At 40.2% G+C, this 26976-nt stretch overlaps 1 protein-coding gene across 3 annotated transcripts in view; it reads right to left on the bottom strand.

Annotated features, from left to right (window-relative positions):
* Positions 1-26976, bottom strand: part of LOC139416097 (receptor-type tyrosine-protein phosphatase delta-like) — a 602231-nt gene that overhangs the window by 315897 nt on the left and 259358 nt on the right. For all 3 annotated transcript variants that reach the window (XM_071164375.1, XM_071164379.1, XM_071164380.1), the window contains exon 7: positions 11911-11955. The gene's annotated coding sequence lies outside the window, so the exon portion shown is untranslated. The remainder of the gene's footprint in view (positions 1-11910; positions 11956-26976) is intronic.

Genomic DNA, 26976 nt, shown 5'->3' with positions numbered 1-26976 from the left:
AGCCTGACAGTCACAGAGGACTGAGGGAAATGGAGTCTGTGGTTCTGACATATGGAGGATCTATCTGGAGCAGACTAGTGTCTGGTGGATGAATTAGGATTGACAGCTAATACAGTGATGTAACACGTGTGTGAATCGTCACAAGTGGTACTACTTTGCAGCAGTGATTATGGAGGAGTATGTAGCTATGGCGACGATAACTTACAGGTCATCACTGATCGCAATGATATGTCTATGGGCTTTTCTTACAATTCGTAATATGCACCAGTGTCCAACAATGGCGAAATTATAATCTTGATAATTACATGCACTTATTTGAGTTTATATAAAAATGGCACCATTGTGATTAGAATATTAAATAATTGTGGGCTGCTGAATCCAAATTGTAATTAGCATATTCATTTAAATTCCAATATCTCACACAGTACATTTCATTGGGAATGATAACAACAGGGCACAATGGAGATATTACAGTAATTAAAATAAGCTTAGTGTGAACTATGTGACTGCTCTGTCAAGAGTGTCTAACTACATGATAAAACGCAGAATTAAGTGTGTCAACTGATATGAGTGGTATGCACAATACTAGTCAGGGACAAAAAATATTGTCATTGTCTATATTTGAATGATTTGTTGGTTGGCCATGCATATTTGATGTAGTACACCCATTTATTTGACATGAAGGTGAAACGCTTCCCGTTTTGTCTGGGACCTTAATATTTCCGTTCCTATTAAGTTATTCTCCTCCGGGTCAAATAAGACTGAATAGAAACTAAAATAAATATTCCAGAGACATTGAACAATGCCTCTCAAGCAGTGTTAATGGTATTTAGCCTTATCTGGAATTGGTTTGTTTATACCCCGCTTGAAAAACACCAAATGCTTTTTGTCTCCTTTTGAGAGCATCTCAATTAACTCTTTCGACAAGAAAGTGGTGAATTAAGACTCTGCTATTCGATCAACACATGACCACAGCATGGGTATTAGGCTTCTCATGGGCCATGCTAATGTTGCTAGCTTTGAAAGCAAACAGCCCGTTGTTGTCCTCGGACTGTATTGCAGATTGAATTATGATGGTGTGTACAATAAATTACTTCAAATGATGTCGTAGAGGTATTCCAATGTGATGCTTTGATGGGAAGGAGAATGCACAAGGTGAAAATTAGAAACCATCTAAATGGCTGTGTCACTACAAAGACATCTTTGAAACCATTGTTGTCAACAACAACAAAAAATGACTCGGCCTGCTGTAGTCACACTGGTGGACTCACTCAATACCTTTGAGCGAAATTGAATATTGATTGGCCCAAAAATACATTCAAAGCCTCAGTAAATGTTCCTTCTTGTTGTGAGGGAAATATATACTGGCTTTGATCGTTTTATTGTTAACCCTGATGGGTGGCTCTTAAAATCGATTTCCCTACCAAGTTATTGCTCTTTTTTCTGTGTTTAGCTAAATAAGCTGTTAGCCCGGCAGATACTCTGGCCAGCTAAAAGGTTATTGTTGACTCTGCTTCAGAACAAGGATGGCAATAAATTGACATTGTGAAGTTCTTTGGCTGTGAGGTTGTGCAAGGCTTTTAAAGGATTTCTAAGCGCATCGATAGCAATTATATTTAAATGACCCAGAAATGTCATTTTTTTTTAGATGATAGTTGGCGTGACTGTTCTAATGCACCCATTTGCTGTTTTGATGGTATTTTGACCTTAAATGATTTTTTTTTTTTTACAGCATACTACTATCTGAAAATTGCCTTGCTTTGTGATAGTGATTTGTGGTTCAATAGGTTTTTTGGAAAAGGTTGCAGGATCATCATTATTAGGGTCATATTTAAGTGGTTTGTATGACATGCTCTAGCATGGGAACATTAATCTCACGTGTTATTTAATAGATTAACTGAAACAACTCTCTAACATAGCAACTCTCTAACATAGCATTATAATGTCCCCAATACCCACGGAGTTGTTTGTATGGATATGTCTGACCTAACAACAATGCATTGCACACACGTCTAGATGGGAGAGGCTTTACAGACAACTAGTCAGTTAAGAACAAATTCTTATTTTCAATGACGGCCTAGAAACAGTGGGTTAACTGCCTGTTCAGGGGCAGAACGACAGATTTGTACCTTGTCAGCTCGGGGGTTTGAACTTGCAACCTTCCGGTTACTAGTCCAACGCTCTAATCACTAGGCTACCCTGCCGCCCCGATTGATTTGATGACGTACAGTGCATTCGGAAAGTATTCAGACCCCTTAACTTTTCCATATTTTGCTACGTTTCAGCCTTATTCTAAAATTGATCAAATAAAAAAAATAAAAAAACATTTATGCCAATTTATTAAAAATAAAAACAGAAATACCTTATTTACATAAGTATTCAGACCTTTGCTATGAGATTCTAAATTGAGCTCAGGTGCATCCCGGAGTCACCTCTTAACTGTTGATGTTGAGACTGGTGTTTTGCAGGTACTATTTAATGAAGCTGCCAGTTGAGGACTTGAGAGGCGTCTGTTTCTCAAACTAGACACTCTAATGTACTTGTCCTCTTGCTCAGTTGTGCCCCGGGGCCTCCCACTCCTTTCTATTCTGGTTAGAGCCAGTTTACGCTGTTCTGTGAATGGAGTAGTGTCACGTCTGCTCCCGCTCTTCCCCCCCTGGCGCTTGAGGGAGCCAGGCTCCCTGCATCACGCACTCCTATCATCTATTACGCATACCTGCCTTCCCTCGTCACGCGCATCAGCGATATTGGACTCACCTTGGCTCACTCATCACCTGTTATTACCTCCCCTATATTTGATAGTTCCCCAGCTCTGTTCCCCGCTTCGCATTGATTGTTTTTTGTTTTTGTTTTCTTCCTGTCTCGTTCCATGTCCGTTTCTTATTAAATGTTTGACTCCCCGTACCTGCTTCATCTCTCCAGTGTCAACTCATGTGACAAGTAGTACACAGCGTTGTATGAGATCTTCAGTTTCATGGCAATTTCTGCATGGAATAGCCTTCATTTCTCAGAATAAGAATACACTGATGAGTTTCAGAAGAAAGTTATTTGTTTCTGGCCATTTTGAGCCTGTAATCGAACCCACAAATGCTGACGCTCCAGATACTCAACTAGTCTAAAGAAGGCCAGTTTTATTACTTATTTAATCAGGACAACAGTTTTCAGCTGTGCTAACATAATTGCAAAATGGTTTTCTAATGATCAATTAGCCTTTTAAATTGATAACTTGGATTAGCTAACACAACGTGCCATTGGAACACAGGAGTGATGGTTGCTGATAATGGGCATCTGTACGCCTATGTAGATATTCCATAAAAAAAACTGCCATTTCCAGCTACAATAGTCATTAACGTTTCACAGCTACATACAACAATAACAATGTCTACACTGTATTTCTGATCAATATTTTATAAATTTGCAACAATTTCTAAAAGCCTGTTTTTGCTTTGTCTTTATGGGGTATTGTGTGTAAATTGATGAGGTAAAAAAAAATGAATCAATTTTAGAATAATGCTGTAACATAACATGGGGAAAAAGTCAAGGGGTCTGAATACTTTCCGAATGCACTGTATGCCGCGTAGCCAGAGCCGAATGGAGACGAACGGAGACGAACTGATTCAATTCAGTCAGTTCAGTCAGTCAGTCAGTCGTCCTTATGAGCCCTTCCCTGCTAGCTAAATTATAGACGTGGCTATAAACTTCAGCGAGGATTAGAAATTTGTCTGCCGAAGTTGGGACTTGTTCAGAATCATTCCGTTTTTATCTGAGAATTTACATTTTTTACAAAAATGTAGATGGTAATCCTGTAGTTTTACATTTTTTTGTGTGAAAATCACAAATGTGCTTTAGCTGTCACCCTGGCCTGATATTGGCTACACTATCTAGCTACTTCCCTCTCCTTACCATGGCAAGCAGGAGCAAAGGACACTGTGCCCTGTGTTGTTGTGTTGCAGGGTTGCAGCACAATCTATCCCCATTGAGCAGTGTAGACTGTATCACGTGAAATAACAGATGGTTACTAGTACCAAAAAACAATATTATAAGTTATTTCTCGTGTAGGCTGTTATCCTACTCAAAATAAAATAAAGTTGAATGGAACAAACTGGCCACTTTAGCTCCATGTGATACAGCTGCCCGCTGGGAAGCACGAACCTCTTCGCCCAAACATATTGCTTCGCTCTGGGACACCTGAGCTGAGGATAACAAGCAGCTCGATACAACAGTGATGCGCTGGTCATTCCAAACGGCTTGTCGTTAGCTAATTGGCATGTCACGGTGCCACCCAGATGGTGAACAATACTAAGTTATTTCTCCCTCGCCCATCAAAATAAACATGACTTTCTTGTTTAACTAGTGCCATGCTGCTGTTGTTGCCAGCTAGCCAGCATAAACTAGCTTGCTGGGAAGGGCTAATCAAGACGACTGAAATGACTGAACAGAATCCATTAATCTCCACTTGACTCAGCTACACGACATACGTCCTCGATTTGGGCACCAGGCGTAAAGCCTCCCCTCTGTACATCCAGGCTGTATCACATCCGGCCGTGATTGGGAGTCCCATAGGGTGGCACACAATTGGCCCAGTGTCGTCCAGGTTTGGCCGGGGTAGGCCATCATTGTAAATAAGAATTTGTTCTTAACTGACTTGCCAAGTTAAATAAAGGTTATTTTAAATTTACTGAAACAACTATGTAACATGGGATTATAATCGCCTCCATACCCAACTAGTATGCTTTTAGTCGTCACTATATAATGGAGTTCAAGGTGAGCAGATTATTTGGTGGCAGTTTAAGTCATTCTCTAAACTGTGTTTCATCTCCCACTTGTAAGCACGTCATCTGTTGTGCAACCATTTTCTTCACTCCCCTTTCAATCTCTCAGTCACCCTCTCGCTCTTTTCTCTCTTTCTTCCTTCCTTCCTTCCCTCCCTCCCTCTGTCAGTGTACAAGTCACACCCGAGCCATCCATCCAAACCCCTAGACCATGAAATTAGCTTAAGACATAAAGCGGTGAATGACACAGGTGTGGATACAAATGAGAACATCCAAAGGAAGAATTGCAGATGCGAGATGTGCGACACTGTAGTGGTTAAGACATTTAGAATTACATGTCACAGTTTACTTATTCATTTAATTTGTGCCTAGTCTTTTGGGGGCTGATGTGTGTAATGTGTATTCCAGAAGCTAACGCTAGCTTGGTATTAGCACACGCCGGAGAGCACAAGTTATTCTTGTGAGAAACTCATATTACCGCCTCTCATTTCCCAACGAAAACTTTTGAAGTCGTTTAAGCTTGTCCGCAATTCTTCTATGCGCGGTATAAATTCTGACACCTCGTCCTCTATCCTTTTTAACGTGTTCAGATATTCAAATATTCTATTCATCCCCTTCTTTAATAATTGTCTCCCGTGTACAACTAAGATTTGGAATACGACAAGCCCCGGGGGAATCATGGTGGCTATTGTTTGCGACAAAGCATGTTAATGTACCTGCGGAGCATCTTGACTGACACCGATGTAAACAAGTCCTGTGATAGTGGGGATGATGAAAACATCTATTGTGTGTTCTGACTGTGTGGTTTTGGGCTGCATGACATGGACTGGGCTTGATTGTCGGCACGATTAGCAATTTAATAATGTGGGAGTTGTTGAGAGAGAGCGATAGAGTCAGAGCCATGTTAATATCCACAGTCAGTTGGTTTTGTCACAAAGGGGACGCGAGTGAATGTGCCAAATGAAAGGCAGACATTTCATGAGATGAGAGAGTGACATTTATACAGCAGGCCTTTTATGAGATATTCTAATTTAATGTAGATTCAGTGACATACAGTAGATGTTTTGCCCTTTTAGCCAAAGTCATGCAATAAGCCAGGGGTGACAAATCAAGGGGATGTGAGAAAACACTGAAAAATACCATCTATGTATTTCATTGTTCTATTATGCCCATGGGGCGGCAGCGTAGCCTAGTGGTTAGCGTGTTGGACTAGTAACCAAAAGGTTGCAAGTTCAAATCCCCAAGCTGACAAGGTACAAATCTGTCATTCTGCCCCTGAACAAGGCACTGTCCCTAGGCCATCATTGAAAATAAGAACTTGTTCTTAACTGACTTGCCTAGTTAAATAAAAAGTTACTTTAAAACTGTGCAGGTAGGAGTACAGATTAAGCAAAAATGTAAACACATTGAAAATTGTCAGCATTAAATGGAAATGTATAGATTGTAGGCCTACTGTGTTGTTTTGACTAGTTGGAAAAACTCCACCTCTAGAGAGAGAATGAATATATTACAGCTCAAGAATGCTAGAATGTTATTGACTATTGGCATTTGTCATCATAGGCATTGACTCCTTCTCCATGATGGGCAAAGGTTTGCTGTCATCTATTTTCCTCCAAAAACCCTTTGAGTTCCATTAAAGCCGTATTCAAAATGTGTCGTCCAATTACCCAATCTCGACAAAAGGGGATGTTGAAAGGGGAAAGTAAAAGAGGTACATGCAAAGTGTGAAGGTATTTATTTTGATTGATGGGACCTTTTTTGGTGTGTGAAGGGGAGAGTCGAGAGTGTGTCCACCGATTAATGATCCTTGGCGTTTTTGAATGATTACTAGAGGATTTGTCTCGACACTGAGAAGTGAGTGTGGAATTGAAAAGCTAATCAATTGCTCCTTTGCTTGGGCAAATGATGGACTAATGATTACCTGCTATAATGTGATGCTGCCATCATCTACATATGGATACGCCTGCTGTGGAAACGTTGTAGAATTAATATGAAAACAATGTGAAGAAGCAATACCCCATCACTAAAACAAAAAACGCTTGGCATAAACCAATGAATCCCTTTAAACTGGCTTGTTCATGTGACACCAATATGTAATAAAGGTGTTATGCATGACTTTTCAACAAATGTATAATATTTGGAAATACAAAGATCCCAAATAACCAATACATTCATGACTGCAATAGCAAACATACCAGCAGTCTCTAGTGCAAACAAGACTATTTGCCTTCGCAATTCAGTGTGGAGTATTCATTGAACTAGCAGTATGTATGAGTACCTATGAAATGTGTTGGCCATAACAGAAATCTGCTCAATTAGTCTGTCCGGGGTGAGTTGGATGCAAATAACAGGTAAAATGTCCATCCCGCCTAACCAATTATAATGTATTTGGGCGACATTGGCTGTTTGAGTTACAGTGGAATGATGGGTTACTAGGTGACAGTGGCTTAATAACTATCTACCCTGTTTGAGTTACAATGGAATAATGGGTTACTGGAGAACCGTCTTCAGAAATAAAGCTGACAGTTATATAGTGTTGTACAGTACATTATAGGAGTACAATATAAATGTGGATCCTAATGAGGTTATTCTGTCAATACGATGCTGAATTATGAATAACAATCTGGCCACACCACTGTGGTGAATTGATTGCTTTTATTTAGTATCCCCTGCTAAATAGTATATTGTACATCTGGTAAAAAGTTGTTTATTTCTGTCTCGGACAAAACAGGTCCAAGTCCATCACACGCTTGCTTGCACATATGCACACGCACACACACACACACACACACACACGCACACACACACACACACACACACACACACACACACACACACACACACACACACACACGCACACACACACACACACACACACACACACACATACACACACACACACACACACACACTAATTCAAACACAAGCACTTGAGGGATGCCCAAGGTCAAGAGGTGTTCAAGGCGTGCTTGGCAAAAATCATGACACCAGCAAATATGTCATGACGTTCTCTTTATTTACATGCAAGTTGCTGTCTCAGCCTGTTCCATATTGTGGTAATTTCCCATTTGAATGTCATAACGTCATAACGGTTATTGCAGTCGTTGAAGCGAACATTAACCAGCCTTCTCTCTTTTTGCCCTTTTTTTAAAACAATCTATCTTCTCTCTCAGATGAACCTTTTATCACTACCTTTCAATGCTTGTCTGCTTGTCTGTCTGCTTGTCTGTCTGTTTATTTTCCTCTACATATCTCCCTTTTTCTCCCTTTATCTCCCTCTCCACTATAAACTCATCCTCTCACTGTTTCTCCACTGACATAACTATCTCTGCCAACATTTCTATATCTCTCCAACTCTTAGAATCATCCGCTCTCTTCAAACTCAGTAAATTTTCCTTCGCTCCCTCGCTCTGTCCATCAACCTCTCTTCCCATTTTTCTCCTTGACATTAATGGTGAAATGAGGAGAGCTACTTGTTGTTCTCTCCATCTTTTCTTAACCGTAGGGGAAAACGATCGCAAAGTTCCCTCTGAATAGCTCTGTAAAATGGGTGCTTTGACATTTCCTCCCAGAGATGGGCCGGCACATTATATCACAAATAATTGGAGTATATTACAGATATGACATGCTGATGGCAGGGTGGGTTCAACCCCTCACATCTGCCTCTGCCAAGCTTGTACACAAAGCTTGCATTTTGTTACAGGCACGTCTCTACACTATACCCGGCGAGAGGCCTCCTTTCTCTGCTCTCTCTGCCTTACTCTCGTTCTGTAATCAACAGTGATTCATCTCTGACACGTCTTCTTAGGATGGTACAGTGTTCAACAGGGGCCCTTTGAAGCCAAGTTGTTTTTTTTGTTTTTTGTTTTGCGGGAATGACATAGCCAAGCTAAGAAAGATGGATACAGAATATAAGCTGTTTCTCAGAATTGTTAGCGATGTTGGTGGAGTAGGCCTGTGTCATCATGAACAATGGGTCACATCCAGACAACCTCAATAAGACCCTACACCCTAGATTAGACCCTACTGTAAATCTGAAAGGACTAGAAAGGTATAAACAAATTCCATCTCTGATTAGCCTATCAAAGGGCAAGGGAGAGTTCATGCTATATTATTTCCTGTGTGATTTGTACATGTGCATATAGGGAATAGTGGTTCGAGATTTGTTTTTGGACCAGGCGATGGTTTCCTAAATAAAAAGACTTCAGCTATCAGGGACCTCTGAGTAGGTCAGTTTGTTATCATCAGTTGACAATCTGACCTTGTGAGTTCAAACAAATGTGACAAGATGAGTCCTTCTTTAAGTATGCTACAAACAGGGAATTGTTTGCAACATCCCTCTCTTAAACTGATCCAAGACCAGTCTCATGAAATGTTTACTTCCATCAACTAGTGTATTTCTATAAAAATTGTGGCTAACTTACAGCATCACGTACAGCACACAACATTCTAGTAGGAACTACATAATCCAAAAGGCCATAAAAGGGAAACAGATCAATATGTGGCAAAGAACCATTAGATAATCTATTCATCTTTCTAAGGTACAGTTCACTAAACGTTTGACCTAAACTTTAATATAAACTTTTCTACACATATAAGTTAATTTGTCCCAATACTTTTGTCTCCTAAAATGGGGGGACTACGTACAAAAAAGTGCTGTAATTTCTAAACAAAATACCATCAACTTAAAACTGATCATCTGCACTTAATTTCGAATCCAAGGGGCTGGAGTACAGAGCCAAAACAACAAAAAATGTGTCACTGTCCCAATGTTTTTAGAGCTAGATATATATACAGTACATATCACCATCACTAAAGGAGACTGAAATACTGGAGAATGTTAAAGTAAGGTATTATGGTTTGTAGAAACAGCTGCAGTTTTGGTATCAATTACTGCTACAGTGATGGAAGCATATCCAGTCACAGAGGTAGGTTTACATCAGTCATAATACTCAGTGTGTGTATTATGAGTACTCTGTCACTTGATTCTATCTATCAGCAATGTTTGGTATTATAAAGTACATCTTTATAATAGTGTAAATGCTAGTCACACGAGCCTCCGCAATGTTGAGTCATTCGGGATATTTTTTTGATACACCCCAGTAATTCAAAGTGATTATCGTTAATATCATTCATATTGGAAGACATTTCAGTGCAGCCTGCTGAAATATTCTCATATCCGGCGGGGCTGGCGCAGCCACTTTCACAGCGACGACAGCAATATTGCGTGTGCTTTGAGTTTATGCAAAGCGCACCATCTCCCTTCGACAGTGCTCAGTCAGAGAGACCGTGGCAAATATCATTAAATGCTCTGCTAACATTTCTCTCCCTCTCTCTTTCTTACCCTTCCCTTTTTTTGCTGGCTATCACTCTGCAGTGCACAGGGGAGAGAGAGTGCATTGATCAGCCAAAGTGAGTCTCCGAGGTGACTCCGCCTCTGAATGGGAATTGCTCATTTCACCTGGGTGCCTAGCTTAGTGGGGCTAACGGGGAGTCACACCAGGAGGGAGTAGAAGCCGAGGCCAGGGCCCCCGGTCAGGGCTTGGCAGGCGGGAGATAAGAGCTTTGGGTACACTCCTCGACCAGATAGTACTACTAGAGCTCCCCCCCTCTCTCCATTGCTTTCTTACTGGCTGGCACCATGCTCTCTCTCTCCTTCTCACTCTACCTCAATTGCTCACGAGCACACACTGCTACATTCGCTCTCATTCTACCTCTCACTGTCTCGCCTTCCCTACACATATGTGAGAGACTAATAATACATTTGGCGTTCTAGTGAGTCAGCCTTCCGTTCTCGGGCTAAAAGAAAAGTAAAACATGGGGCCTTTATTGAGTTTGAAATCACTAACAGTGGTCATCCCAGTACAAATATTCAGCACAACACTAGTTGCCCTGCTAATGTACCATGTGTCCACAATACATGGACACATGGTACACAATACACACAATACGTACACAATACAGCACTAACATGATGTCCAAAGCAGATGTTTAGACAGCAATTTATAAAGGCAATTAAAACATTTAGCAATTTTAGACGACCAGCTTTTTTTACGTAGCTCTGTTACACAAAGTTATAGGGGTGTAATGTTTTGTCACATGCACCGAATACAATAGATGTAGACATTACCGTGAAAAGCTTCTTACAAGCCCTTAACCAACAATGCAGTTCAAGAAATAGAGTTAAGAAAATATTTACTAAATAAACTAAGTCAAATATTTACATTTGGTTAATTGTTCAGCAGCCTTATGGCTTGGGGTAGAAGCTGTTAAGGAGCCTTTTGGTCCTAGACTTGGCACTCCGGTACATAGCTATTTACATATTGTTATTTTCAACAGGGATTTAGTAAACCATTAACAAAGCTTTGGAACAATCTTAACAATAAATTGCAACATAATGAACCAACTTCGCTGCCAGTGTTAATTCAACATGTCCTAAACTTGTGTGGCCTTAACATGCATCCCTGCTGCACACCTAATTCTTCACAAGTCCACCACACAATCCAGCCGGTCACTTAATTTCCCTACTTCATTCTCCACATGTTCCAAATACATCCTCCTCACCAGCTACATCCTTATCCAGTCTATCTCTCCTAGTCTGCCTCCTCTGTGACAGTCTCATCACGATCTATCAATCAGGCTTCTGAAGCCTAGCACACAGCACAAGGCATGGCCAGTCTGGCCTCATCAGAGCCAGTCAGTCTCCCTCTCTCTAAAAGGTTTGGCTTGCCAGATCCAGCCTTTTTTCTCCACTAACCAAGGGAGAGATGGCAGAACAATGACCTGATCCGAGCCATCTGATTTGCGGTTGATTCCGTTTCTATGTAAAAGATTGATTGAAAATTGCTTCCAGTATGGACTATTTTACGCTTGTTTTCAATTCAGACACAGAACATTATCTGAAATGACTGCTTTTGAAATGGAATTAATCCCAATCCAGGGGCTAATTGAAATGGTAATTAACAAATTGTGTTGTTATACCCATTGTGGCAAATCTATTGTCCACACTGGTTGATTGTGTGGGACCAGTGTCAGCCTTGTTAACCCATCCAGGCAGCTCTGGCACTCAACGCACAGACATAATGGCTCCAAATTGGCAATCACATTTCAACACACCACATCCATCTCAAAATCGTACCTCCTCTCAAGCCTCATCCTGTGGTTGTCGTCTCAGGAAAGAGAACTGGAATGACAAGAGAGAGAAAAAACAAGAAATATTAATGATATAACCGCAACATGATATCTTGTCACAGAAATAATATTATTAAAGCATATCATCATATTTCAAAGTTGATTTGTTTATAGAATTAATCATTATGTAACAACAAAACAACATTTTATCACTGGTACCATTTGGGTGCCAAACTCTCGCTTGGCGGGTAACACACAAATTTCATGCACAATCCTAAAAATGACTTAGCAGAAATATTGATTGGCTTTGTGGCATATAATGAAAACATACAGTATGTAATTACGTTCTCCTTAAAGCAGCACCACAAATTACACTTGTTGAGTTGATTATTTACTGTGCCGGGAAGATTTGCTCAGGCTATTTCCTGCTAAATGATACGGTGCCCATACAAGCCTGTGGACTGATATTCTTGTAAATATTAGCTGCTTATTGAACCAAAAGGGAGAAATGTGCTTTAGGTTGTTCCGACAAAATTATGCAGTAATAAAAATTAAATAAAAATTGCCAAATTGGATGCACCCTAATTTCAGTCGTCATGCTTCAAGGTCCCTGATTTGGCCCTGTTTTTCATCAATGTTCATTAAGAAATACTAGTGGTCATGACTGAAGGCACACATGAGTTGTCTTGGGGGTGTGGTTTGTTGTGGATATTTCTTGGATGTGTCTTTGCCATTCAATCACAACAAACAAAGGCAGTAGTGAGTACAGTGAGGTAAACTAAGCTATGGAGAAAACAGAGTTTTGAAGTTGAGGACTTCTTCCCTCCCGACTGACTCGCCATCTCAAGATGGTCAGCTAATTCAGTTCTATGCGTAGGCTAAAGCCTTCGCTGCCCTTGTGTTAAGACAAACTGACAGCATCTAACTAGCAAGGCTTGGTGATAGCTGCAGCATGCTCTCCTATCCAGCTGATATTTATGTGTCAAATCTTTTATGGCAAGATAGCAAGAGCCCGTGCTTAGAATGTGTTTCATAAGACACTTGTTCTACAACATCTGGCTATGAAAGCAGCTGGCAACTCAGTTTCAATGTTTCATCACGTCATGTCACCACATGTTACTGTGGAAATGGTATTAACTGTGAATTGTCCTACAACACAATCAGCTGTCCTACAACACAATATTCTATAACTTGCTAGTTTTGTCTCGTCTGTCCTTATGTCCACTGTTAGATATTTCTCGGGGGACAAATCCTAGAACTACTAGTATCCCTACAACAGGCGTAGGCTACATGTGTAAATTGCACCATCATCTCCCAGCATGAGTGCAGATACATTTATCAACAACAACAAAAATGGATGAGTGTGTTTGTGTTACAAAGACAAAAAATTTTATGCTGTAAATATCATATTGATGTGCTTATAATGACAATATGCCTAAACATACAAATAAGTTGTGTTTAGAGTACAACTTCAGATGTCTAACCAGAACAGCATTTGTCTATTGTGCCAAATATAAGGAGTTGGTTGTCAACCACATATTGACATGCACAGCTCTCGGAGGTATTGTCTTCAAGTCTCCAGTGGGTGATAAAATCCCATCCATGATATACAGTTGAAGTTCGGGAGTTTAAATACACCTTAGACAAATACATTTAAATTTAGTTTTTCAAAGATTCCCTGTCTTAGGTCAGTTAAGATCACCACTTTATTTTAAGAATGTGAAATGTCAGAATAATAGTAGAAATATTTATTTCAGCTTTTATTTCTTTCATCACCTTCCCAGTGGGTCAGAAGTTTACATACACTCAATTAGTATTTGGTAGAATTGCCTTTAAATTGTTTACCTTGGGACAAACGTTTTGGGTAGCCTTCCACAAGCTTCCTACAATACGTCGGGTGAATTTTATCCCATTCCTCCTGACAGAGCTGGTGTAACTGAGTCAGGTTTGTAAGACTCCTTGCTCGCACACGCTTTTTCAGGATTGAGTTCAGGGCTTTGTGATGGCAACTCCAATACCTTGACTTTGTTGTCCTTAAGCCATTTTGCCACAACTTTGGAAGTATGCTTGTGGTCATTGTTCATTTGGAAGACCCATTTGCTACCCATTTGATGTCTTGAGATGTTGCTTCAATATATCCACATAACTGTCCTTCTCATGATGCCATGTATTTTGTGAATTGCACCAATCCCTGCTGCAGCAAAGCACCCCCAAAATATGATGCTGCCACCCCCATGCTTCACGGTTGGGATGGTGCTCTTCGGCTTGCAAGCCTCCCCCTTTTCCCTCCAAACATAACGATGGTCAATATGGCCAAACAGTTCTATTTTTTGTTTCATCAGACTAGAGGACATTTCTCCAAAAAGTACGATCTTTGTACCCATGTGCAGTTGCAAACCGCAGTCTGGCTTTTTATTGGCGGTTTTGGAGCAGTGACTTCTTCCTTGCTGAGCGGCCTTTCAGGTTCCAAATCAAATCAAATCAAATTTTATTTGTCACATACACATGGTTAGCAGATGTTAATGCGAGTGTAGCGAAATGCTTGTGCTTCTAGTTCCGACAATGCAGTAATAACAAGTAATCTAACTAACAATTCCAAAACTACTGTCTTGTACACAGTGTAAGGGGATAAAGAATATGTACATAAGGATATATGAATGAGTGATGGTACAGAGCAGCATAGGCAAGATACAGTAGATGGTATCGGGTACAGTATGTACAAATGAGATGAGTATGTAAACAAAGTGGCATAGTATAGTATAAAGTGGCTAGTGATACATGTATTACTGGACTTGAACTTGACTTAAATACAGGACTTGTTTACTGTGGATATAGATACTTTGGTACCTGTTTCCTCCAGCATCTTCACAAGGTCCTTTGCTGTTGTTCTGGAATTGATTTGCACTTTTCGCCCCAAAGTACGTTCATCTCTAGGAGACAGAACGCATCTCCTTCCTGAGCGGTATGATGACTGCGTGGTCCCATTGTGTTAGTACTTGCGTACTATTGTTTGTACAGAAGGACGTGGTACCTTCAGGTGTTTGGAAATTGCTCCCAATGATGAACCAGACTTGTGGAGGTATAAAAAGAAATCAGAGGTCTTGGCTCATTTATTTTGATTTTCCCATGATGTCAAGCAAAGAGACACTGAGTTTGAAGGTAGGCCTTGAAATACATCCACAGGTACACCTCCGATTGACTCAAATGATGTCAATTAGCCTATCAGAAGCTTCTAAAGACATGACATATTTTTGGGGAACTTTCCAAGCTGTTTAAAGGCACAGTCAACTTAGTGTATGTAAACTTCTGACTCACTGGAATTGTGATATAGTGAATTCCAAGTGAAATAATCTGTCTGTAAATTTTGGGGGGAAAAATTACTTGTGTCATGCACAAAGTAGATGTCCTAACCAACTTGCCAAAACAATAGTTTGTTAACAAGAAATTTGTGGAGCGGTTGAAAAACGAGTTTTAATGACTCCAACCTAAGTGTATGTAAACTTCCAAATTCAACTGTAGGTATTCACACCCCTGAGTCAATACTTTGTAAAAGAAGCCCATACCCCAATTAATTGAAGCTGTTCTGAGGGCAAAAGAGGGTACAACTCAATATTAGGAAGGTGTTCCTCATGTTTTGTGCACTCAGTGTATAAACATGTGTGTTTCTTTCTAAATCCTGTCCAAACAATTGAATTAGCCACAATTAGACTCCAATCAAGTTGAAGTGACATCTCAAGGATGATGATCAAAGGAAATTGGATGCACCTGAGCTCAATTTGGAGTGGCATTGCAAAGGGATGGGAATACTTAGGTAAATTACATTTCCGTATTTCATTTTCAATACATTTGCAAAAAAAAATCTAAAAACATATTTTAATTTGTCATAATGGGGTATTGTGTGTAGATGGCACAAACAAATACAAAATAATCAATTGTGAATTCAGGCTGTAACAACAACAAAATGTGGAATAGGTCAAGGGGTAATGGATAAGTGCAGTCAGGTGTCAGGAAGGGTGGAGTGCATGACAGTCCATCCTGGATATGACAGAGTTTGACTCAACCCATGGGTCCAGCATGAGGAGTCCAATATCTACAGGCCGATGTGAGATTCAGGAGGATGGCACTCTTCTCATAACACTCTGTAGCCTACAGAGTAATTCATATGAGAAGAGTGTAATTGCTAAATGTATGTAGATATTCTAAACAAAGTGTTTTGATACATTTCAAGTGTAACAGTTCCATGTAGAATTAACCATACTTCACATAACACTGTAGAAGCAGTGTCTGCTAATATAACAATGTGCAAATATTATACCTTCCTATATGGTGTCCCGTAAGACAGGAATGATCTGATATGTTTGAAGAATACGCAGGGTCCCACCCCCCTTTCGAGTCAATAATTTAAAAAATAATGATAAAAGGTTATAAATGTGTCTTGTTTAATTTTTATGCTGATAGGAAGGTATTCAGACATCGGTATCAACCTGTCTTTTAGTCAGTGAACTCCATTTCAAAAGCATCTCTTCTTCCCATCTATAGAAAAACAAGGAAGAGTTGATGAGTAACACATGTATTGAAAAGGTGATATTAGTAAACTGTCTTATTAGTAATGACCTTTTGACCCTTCTGAGGTGTTTGGCAACGCCTGATGGACATGGCAACGTAGATCAGCTCTAGTTACAGATACCTCCCATGTAGGAACCAGACTTTGGCTCCTATATCCAACCCAGCTCATATATCACAGAGGGAGAAAGACTCTCACCATACATTTTTTTTTTTTTGACCTTTATTTATTAACTAGGCAAGTCAGTTGAGAACAAATTCTTATTTTCAATGATGGCCTAGGAACAGTGGGTTAACTGCCTTGTTCAGGGGCAGAACGACAGATTTTTACCTTGTCAGCTCGAGGATTCAATCTTGCAACCTTTCGGTTACTAGTACAACGCTGTAACCACTAGGCTACCTGCCGCCCCACATGGAATCCAACAATAAATACAAGGTTGAACATAGCCAATCAGAAATCCAGATTCACAGCTAATTCAGAAGGGAGGGCCTCCCGAGTGGGCAGCGGTCTAAGGCACTGCATTGCAGAGCTTGAGGCGCCACTACAGATACGGGTTTGATCCCAGACTGTGTCGCACCTGGCCGCGACCGGGAGACCCATGAGGCGGTGCACAACTGGCCCAGCATCGTGCGGGTTAGGGGAGGGTTTGGCCGGCCAGGATGTCCTTATCCCATCGCGCTCTTGCGACTCCTGTGGCGGGCCGGCACATGCACACTGACACAGTCGCCAGACGGACGGTGTTTCCTCTGTGTGCCTTGCTTCCCGTTTAAGCTACCAGTGTGTCAAGAAGCATTGCGGGATGGCAGGTATGTGTTTCGGGGGACGCTTGGCTCTCGACCTTCGCCTCTCCCGAGTCCGAAGAGGAGTTGCAGTGATGGGACAAGACTGTAACTACCAATTTGATATCCCGAAAAAGGGAAGAAAAAAATATTTAAAAATATATACAAATAAATATTTCACAAGGGAGACATGCCGATATGTCTCTGATTGGTTGGCATTGCTCAATCGGGCCCAGACATAGTCCATTGGCACAGTGGAAGGTGGCACTTCCTTACAACATACTGTACAAGACACACAGATACACACAGCACTGATTACATTATCAATCGTGGTTAGGTGACTTCCAGGACAGAAAGTATTTTGACTATTGAATTGATCAAATGTGACCAATCGGATTCAAGTTTCCTCGATTATTCTGAAGCGAGACTGGTGTCTGGCCACTGCTCCAGCCTTCTGTAACAGCTCCTGATGTGGCTGAGGCATTCCCACGACGCTGGTGAACAACAAATCCACCAGGTTTTGTACGTACCCTGTGAATATCATCACTCAATAAACAGCGGGGGAAAAGTGAGGAAAATAACTTTCTCTAGTTTCAAAGTAATGTATATGCTAATAGAGAGATCGTAACTACATAATATATTCAGGCCGGTGACGCTGACATTGTTACTATGCAACCAGTTGTGTACGCTGTTGAATGTTTACTGATACATTTTGCTATTTGCTACTAGAGTCATCGCTATATTTGTAGTAGACAAGTACCATCCTTCATTTATTTTTGCCCTAGAAAATAGACAATTAACTTTTATGATAACAGGCATGTTGTTTTGGGTTAGCAGACAAAGCCCCCGAATGCTAGCTACCTAACTTGCAAATCCGGGTTAGCTATCATATCTTTGTCCGAGTTTAAACGAGTTCGCTAGATAGAGAATGTTAGCTAGCCAGTTTGAGTTGAAACATTATTGAAAGCAAGCTGGCTTCATCCTATGTTTAGCTAGCAAGGTAGCATCCAAGTGCCTGCCCTGTATTGACCCTAAATGCCAATAGGCTACAGTTAACGGTGACTAACACCATTCCATACAAATTTACAGGCTGCAATGAAAACTAATGGGACTGTAGCGACTGTGTTGACATCAAAATCTAGGGTGTGAACTATGTTTCTATTCAAGGGTTGATTGACATGGTGACAATGGCTCAATAATATTGGAGAAAATTTGAAAAAACTGACACCTCCGACGCTGTACGTTAAATTGTGACGTGTCATGACTTAACGTACAGCACGCATGTAGCAACTAATTATGTGTCTTACAGCCTCTCTTCACCAGGTGTAGCGCTTCTCTCACCGTTTAAAAACAAGAAAGGGACTGGGACAGGTTAAGGGGGATACCTAGTCATTTTTTGCGTCATCACTGCAAGCCCTCATGACTCTCAAAAGCCGCTGTTCACTTCTGAAGATAATTTTAGCGCTGCCCTAAAAACCCGATTCAAATTCAAAACAAACCTTCAAATAGGTATGTAATGACACATTATATAAACTCTTTATAGTGTTTTATTTACATTTTAGAGGTGATAAGGTGATAAGTTGGACAGATCGGGTGAAAAAAGCAGTTTCCCCACATTACATATCTTACCCTTTCACTATCACGCAATAGGTTTCACTTCCCCAACCGCCATTTTTAGAAACACCAGATGGAGCTCATTTCTTTCTTGAATCATGCAGAGATGGGCTTCATGAAGCCCACTAGATTAATTTGATTTGGAAGTATTACGTTTTTTTGCCGCTAAAATAAGGTCAATTGTACGGACCAGCGCGATGTACAAAAGTGAGTTAGTTAACGCTAGCTCTTGTTCGCAAGGTAATTAGCTAACGTGATCTATGCACATCTTCCTCTGACATGCAACATCACATTACACGTTAGCTACAGCATCATTCCCCTTTCATCTGTGTTATCATTTCTAGCCTGGCTTGCTAGCAAATAATTTTGTATAACCAAAAGTAGCTACCATCTAGCTGGGTACCAGCTATCTACTTAGATAACGTACTCACCCACACCAGTGGTATGATGGTTGACATGCAGCAGAAGTGACCCTGTCTGTTGTCCATTGCTGGCCATCTGGTAATATTGTTGAAATGCATCGGAAGTTTGCACCAACTTTATGGAAGCCAATTTTCACTCCTATTTGCTGAGCGAAATGTGCGTGAGTTGCACCCATACGCAGACTTGACAAAACATTTTCACATGGCAGCTGGGGGCAGACCACAACGTGTTGTCTCTGGACATTATTGGAAAAAGTGGGCATGTAAGGAATCCATATCCAACCCTTCAGTAAATTGTGACAAACTCACAAGACTGATTTTCTGTCCAAAATTATCCTATTTACACTTTGTAGTAAATTTTGACACTAGAATGAATGTTTCTGACTCTAATCGGTGACGCATAGGATGTTTAAAACCAGAGTAGTTGGTTCTAAGGAGCAGTTAACCTTTAAGAAGTTGTGATGGCAGTGGGTATAATAGTATGAGAAGGAAGGAAACCGCGCGGACATGAGTTGCCATGGCAAGACCACTGATGTGAAATTTGTGTGTGCAGTTATTATTTTAATTTGCCCAGGATTTAAATGAACATTGGATTAATCATATCTCGTATGTGAATGTTTGTCATAGCTGAGAAGCCAACCTGAACATCCTCAGATGTCTCTATTTGCATAAACCACCGCTTTCATTTAGATTAAAGACATTTTACAAGTAAACAGAGGACGGAAAAACGTGGTTATGCAAGTAAAAGTGGGTGGTGGAGTCTGCCCTCAAATCCTGCCTGAAACAATAGTGTGGGTTGCCGAGTTCCCCTTATCTACAGTATGTTCCCCTGATGCATCCTGTCCATACTAACGAACACACAAATTAAATGTAGAACAGGGGAATATATGGGGAAGGCCAATTTGATGTGGCCAGGAATACATCATTAGGACCCGATTTGGCCTTGTAATTATAATATTATCACAAAGATAACGTTCATTGAAAATAAATTACACTTTGATGGATTCTATGCCACAATATGACACAGATGTTGGGTTTGCTGAGGGAGTAAAAAATATAATAAAAAAAGACCCAAAAACGAATAGCAGAAAAAGTGACAAGAAAGCTATCGGCACAGTTTCCTGTCCGAGATACAACCATATTTCATTACCCGGCATTGAGGCTTAGGAGGCAATCAAGCATATTTAGCCTTCCTCGTCTCGGCCGGAAGCAATTATTACTCCCCAGTTTTTTACTGTGCTCCGCCATGGGGAAAATGAATCGCAGTACTTATCAGCTCAATGCATACACAAGTGACTGGGGGGAAAGGGGCTGGACAGGACTCGAGCCATAGGTTACCTTTGAATCCATTAGCTTTGTAACATCAGCACATCTAGGGGCGTGGGCAAGATAACCATAAAAATGTCACCCAAAAAAGCATTGTTATTTGCATTAATATTGGACAGGGCTAAACAGAGATAAACATCAAGCAGTGAAGGTGAGGGTTTATGACCTGTAGCAGTGTGTTGCTGTCTGCATCTCTAAAATATCTGGCACTACACTTGTCAGGCTTTGTGGCTGATTATATGGTTGGCGATCAATGGCACTGCATCATCCCTCAGCTCTAAACGCAAAGTATGGCATATAGACCTACTCTAATCTGAATATACATTTGTGGATCTCTTCATATGATCTGATGACGAGTTACAGTGATGCACAATTTAGCCATAAAGCATTATAGCAGTCTATCCTGTAAAGGTGTTATCAAATCAACAAATTTAGAATGTAATTTATATTTGTATTTGTTTTTGTAATGTACAATTTAAGTGAGTAAAGTGGGATATCAGCATACCTAATTTTGAAAATCAGTGAAAACAGATGTGATTTTGAGTAGTATAAGTTGAGAGCAGAGTGGACAAGGCCTAAATGACTCAGCTAATTTGTGCATGGGTCACTGCTATTCAACAGAATTGAAGTGGGCAGGTGGATTACTTAAACTCTCAGTCAGTGGCGTATCAAAGTCTATCTAACACATCCCTCAGCTTCATCCCTCCTTCATAACCTGGAGTAATGAGACCCCTGTGGGATTTGAGAAGAGCCCGAAGGTAGGAAACCTGAAGTAGTTCAGGGAATCTCATAGGACTCTATTAATCTAGTGAAAATTAAACCCTTCTCAAAGGTTTCTGAGGGGACCTGCAGTGGACAGGTGGAGAAAAAGGTGAGGTCCTGGTTTAATCTTGGAAGGCACTTGAGAAACTACACAACTGATCTGGGGCCAGTGGCCTTCAGTAGGTGACAGGGATTATCTGCCCGGCAGGTTTGCAAACAAGTATACATGCACATGCATGCTCCCTCGTACACACGCACCAAATCATTTAGCTTGAACTGACACATCACCTGGCGTTCAAGTCAAACAATCTCAAATTAAGTGTTTCTCTGTAGTTGTGCTATGTTTAGAAGTTACATTATGCTTCCTAAATGTCTATGCATGGTGGATGTGTGATTGCTTTGAATGTAGAACAATACACTACAAAATACAGTTGAACTATCTCTCCAAAAAAACATAACATGATAATGGAAAGTAAACACCAACATATTAGATCTGAATACTCCATTGACTTTGTGGAGCTAATGGTCCTCGTTCACTTCAGAGGCACCAGAGCATTAGTGTCCATCTGGGGTAACGTGTGCTCTTTCTCAATTTCCAGTTCTCTTTAGTTTCTGGGCATCCTCCCCAAACCCATAACTCAAATCTCCCCCACTCCCCAGTGATTGGGCTGTCATAATCATCAGCATTTAGGCCTCAATGAGCTTGATTTACAAGTGTGGACATGGTAACAGCACGGCGCCAGGGGTGCCTGTCTCCTATCACCCAATCCAATTGTCCCTACTCAACCACTATGAGGCCTACTGGTAGTGAAGATGAGATTCCAAACAGCATTATTAGGACAAATAAGGTAAGTGTGATCACAGTAGGTCTCCCTTGTGAAACCTTGACTTGCTTGACATAGTAGTGTGGGATCCTCTTCCTGATGTATAATTTGCGAATGTTATGATATATAAACCATCATATACCTAGGTCATCCATTTACACCAGTATCTGAGAAAATGGGCATTATACAGAAAATAGTTGGAAGGCGGCTACTAAGAAATCATAATCATTTTTGCTGTTTTACAAAGGCTATAGATGCATTTCCAAGGTTGCATTTTTTTTTTACTCCTACATATATGACCCGTCCTTTTGAATGCAGTATTCAAAAGGACTTTGATCACGGTGGATAAGCGTGGCTACAAAAAAAAGCCATAGTAATTTGTGCTGTTTTACCAAGGCTATAGATGCAATTTCAAAGTTGAATTTCTTTACTCCATGCATTTATGACACGTCCTTTTGAATGCAACATTCAAAAGGACATTGACCATGGTTGATAAGCCTTTGGGCAAACCCATAACACCTTTCTCATCCATACAATATTCTATACAACATATCATATTAGCCTGCATTAACCCACAGTTCTGGGCCTCTTAAATGATAGGCCACATAAATCTGTTTTAGAAACACACACAACAATATTTATAGGTGGATTCCAAACCCCCTGTAGATAGCTCCCCTCGCTTATCACTGTTTGAATACAGCCAGCATTTTAAAAGCACTCGGCGTCTACGGAGGAAGAGTGGGGGTTATGCAGTTTTGTTTCGATTATTTTTCCAGAAAGATGGAGTTCTTAGCGGGGCCTCATCCTTGGCTGAAAAATGTAATTACTTCTCCTTCATATGAAAAATAACATTCCAATGTGAGAAAATAAAATGACATTCCTTTCATCTACTCTGCTTTCACCAGGGATAGTTTAAGTCCATACCAACATGTAGATTGGACTTCTGTTGAATTGTGTTTTGCAGGCAAGTCTGGCAATACAAAAAATCCATGAAAGTGCATGGAAAATTAGATAATGGCATTCATGGATGATTGACAGCTTCATCGAGTCAATCGATCAAGGAATTATGGCAACATTGTTTAGTGAGGAATGAATGAATGGAATGTTCCAAATCAGAATCAGAGGAATGTCACAGTCATGAGGCTTCCTCTGCATGTCTTCCTTCCTAAGGGAGCCAATGTATTGCTCCCAGCTATGTTTTTAGATCAGTGCAGGCGAAAGAGAGATGCATGTTGGAGAAGATAGAGAAAATAGGCCTTTACAGTCAAGAGAACTGACACGTCAAATGATGGCTTGGTTGGATGTCTTCAATAGAGACTGCATATTTATTCACTCTCAAGACACAGACAATCACTCATTTACTGTATGTAAACAGAATACACACACAAACACACATCACACTTGAACACACGGATGCACGTGTATGCATGTATTTTCATGAACCACGCATGACTCTTCTGACACTCATCATGTGGAAGATGTCTGTGATAAACTCAGGTATACGGTATATCATACTGTTGAGTTGGAGACACCATGGTTGAAGAATAAATGCAGAAATTCAAAATCAAATAACCAATTGTGTCAGCCAGTATTTGTACAGCTTTGTATCAAGTAGTGCATCCTCAAAACAGCAACATCAATGACATTAAAACGATGAAACATAAGGCAAATTAATCAAATCCTCTTTTATCTAATAATCTACCTTCTACACTACGATGGTTCTATTTTGGGGCAAAGAAATACGAGGTGTTATTTCCGAATGAGAAGAATATTGTCTTTCCATTACATCAGATGAACAAGCCGGGATATGGGCTGAAATTATGCATGCTTTTGATGGACCTCAGGAAGCTGGTGAGGGGAGGATGGCTCATAATAATGACTGGAATAAAGTGAATGGAATGGTATCACCACAAGTAAAACGTGTGCGTGATGTGTCGATACCATTCCATTAATGCCATTCCAGCCATTGCTATGAGCCTGTCCTCCCCAATTAAGGCACCACCAGCCGCTATGTGATGGCCAGAATGAGGAATAGAGGTGGGAAGGCTTTTTATAGACAACACGGGTGATGGTGGCGATGTGAAAGGAGGAGAGGAAGTGGGGGATTCAAGATGCGCCATTCCAGAGACTCTCCCGCTCTCCTAACACTGTACAATGCCAACAGCATGGGCCGCTGAACAGACAGATGGTGAGGGTGGCGCCATCGGACTTGAGATGAGAGGAGCGATAGAGAGGAGGTGGAGGAGGAGGTGGTGGAAAGAATAAAGCAACAAAAACTAAGGGAGGGAGGGAGGTTGGGGCGGGTGGGTTCGGGGGGACTTCCTTTGGGATAACATTCATCTTGTATGAGCTTTTTTGCATGTACAAATAGGCTTTGTACTTCATTACTGCATGAAATAAAAGTTGATTCTCACTGTCACTTTTCATTCCCGGACAAGGAGGGATGAAGACGTTGTCTAAGGTAAGAGACCTGGTAGTGTCTTGCAGCGGAGGGGGAGGAAAGGAATATTTTAAAAGTGCTAAAGGGGGAGTGGGGACTTTCAGTGGCAGAGAGAGATGTTACATTGCTTGACTGCCATCTACTGGATATGTATTGAACAATATATAATTTGCATTGTTTCACTTCATGCAAAATAGAATAACGCTTATCCAAATTGTCTTCTTCAAATGTGTATTCATAATATTATTTATAGGCCTGAATGTGCTTGAAATAAATCAAATGGGTCTGTAAAACCAAATCTCATTTGTCCAAGATTAAATAACCAGACAATTCCCTAAAAAATTACATTTAATTATTTTTAAATCTTATTTTATTTCTCTGTTTGTCATTGATCTTTTCAAAATATGAAAGCTCACTTTGGCAGTGAGATTTTAAGCAAATCAAATACATTAGGTAAACAACTGATAAAGAGATTATATTCCCCCAAAAATGTTTGTGGTGCAGGCAAACTAAAAACGTATTAATTATTTGTGTATTAATATGTTTGTTAATTATGTTTATAGAAAATATATTAATGCTTTTCAATCTATAGTACATAGCTTCTGCAACTGCGTCTAAGATTCTCAGTCCATGAAGCAATGATATAAATTGTACAGTATGTATCGTAACGGGCATATATATACAGTTTGAAAAACTCTGTACCTTGAAAGGTTATAATCTGAATCCCCTCCGTAACTGAAGTGGCATCACTAGTTTGATCCTAGATGGTTATTCAATGAGGAACAGCACCATCATGTGGATGTATTGTAATTTACTGATGGAACAATGTACAGCCCTTACTTACCAGTGTAGTAAACGTACTACCTTAGCGTGTCTTCAAAGATAACACAGCACATGCTGAAATGGAATGAATATGTAGTGGTTACCCATATTCACCTTTCCAGCCTTGTTTTGTGCATTTTGGAGTAAACATGGAGTAAACATTGTTTTATAATGACCTGAATGTTCATTAATTGCCTCATTGAGAGCTGAGGAGTTAGTTGTTAATCTGCCAACATCCATATTGATCCATGTTCCCACTATTAATCACACTATGCTGTGCCAATAATAGGTGTAGCATAGGAAATCCATTTAGGAGCAATGCACAATGCCTTCAAAAAGTATTCATACTTTTTGACTTATTCCACAGCCTTACTTACTTACCAGTGTTATTTCTTTCTGTCACCCAACTACACACCATACTCCATAATGACAAAATGAAAACAGGTTTTTAGAAATGTTTGCTAATTTATTGAAAAGGAAATAGAGAAATATTTTATTTACATCCCTGAGTCAATATTTTGTAGAATCATTTTTGGCTAAAGGTTAAAGCTGTGAGTCTTTCTAGGTAAGTCTCTAAGAGCTTTCCACACCTGGATTGTGCAACATCTTTCCATACTTTTTTTCTAAATTATTTTAAACTGGTTATTGATCATTTCTAGACAACCATTTTTAGGTCATGCCATAGATTATTATAAGTCAAAACTGAAACTCGGCTACTCATGAACATTCACTGTCTTGGTAAACAACTCCAATGTAGATTTGGCCTTGTGTTTTAGGTTATTGTCCTACTGAAAGGTGAATAAATCTCCCAGTGTCTGGTGGAAAGCAGACTGAACCAGGTTTTCCTCTAAGATTTTGCCTGCACTTAGTTCCATTCCATTTATTTTTCATCCTGGTAAGACTCCTCAGTCCTTAATGATTACAAGCACACCCATAACATGATGCAGCCACCACTACGCTGGAAAATGGAATGGTAATGAGTAATATGTTGTAATATGTTGTATTGGATTTGCCCCATATATAATACTTTGTATTCAGGACAAAAAGTGAATTGCTTTGCCAAAATGTTTGCAGTATTACTTTAGTGCCTTGTTGCAAACAGGATGCATGATTTGGAATATTTTTATCCTGTACAGGCTTCTAACTACAATGTTGTTTATCCATCCTTAGTTTTCTCCTATCACAGCCATTCAACTATGTAACTGTTTTAAAGTTACCATTGGTCTCATGGTGAAATGCCTGAGTGGTTCCCTTCCTCTCCGACAACTGAGTTAGGAAGGACGCCTGTATCTTTGTAGTGACTATGGTATATTGATACACTATCCAAAGTTCAATTAATAACTTCACCATGCTCAAAGGGATATTCAATGTCTGATTTAAAAAAAACTAATTTACCAATAGGTGCCCTTTTTTGCGAGGCATTGAAAAACCTCCCTGGTCTTTGTTGTTGAATCTGTGTTTGAAATTCACTGCTTGACTGAGGGACCTTACAGATAATTGTATGTTTGGGGTACAGAGAC

This window comes from Oncorhynchus clarkii, chromosome 9, assembly GCF_045791955.1.
Source record: "Oncorhynchus clarkii lewisi isolate Uvic-CL-2024 chromosome 9, UVic_Ocla_1.0, whole genome shotgun sequence".
NCBI lineage: Eukaryota > Metazoa > Chordata > Actinopteri > Salmoniformes > Salmonidae > Oncorhynchus > Oncorhynchus clarkii.
Note: the sequence above shows the minus strand (reverse complement) of the source record. Positions and strands in the feature narration are given on the sequence as shown.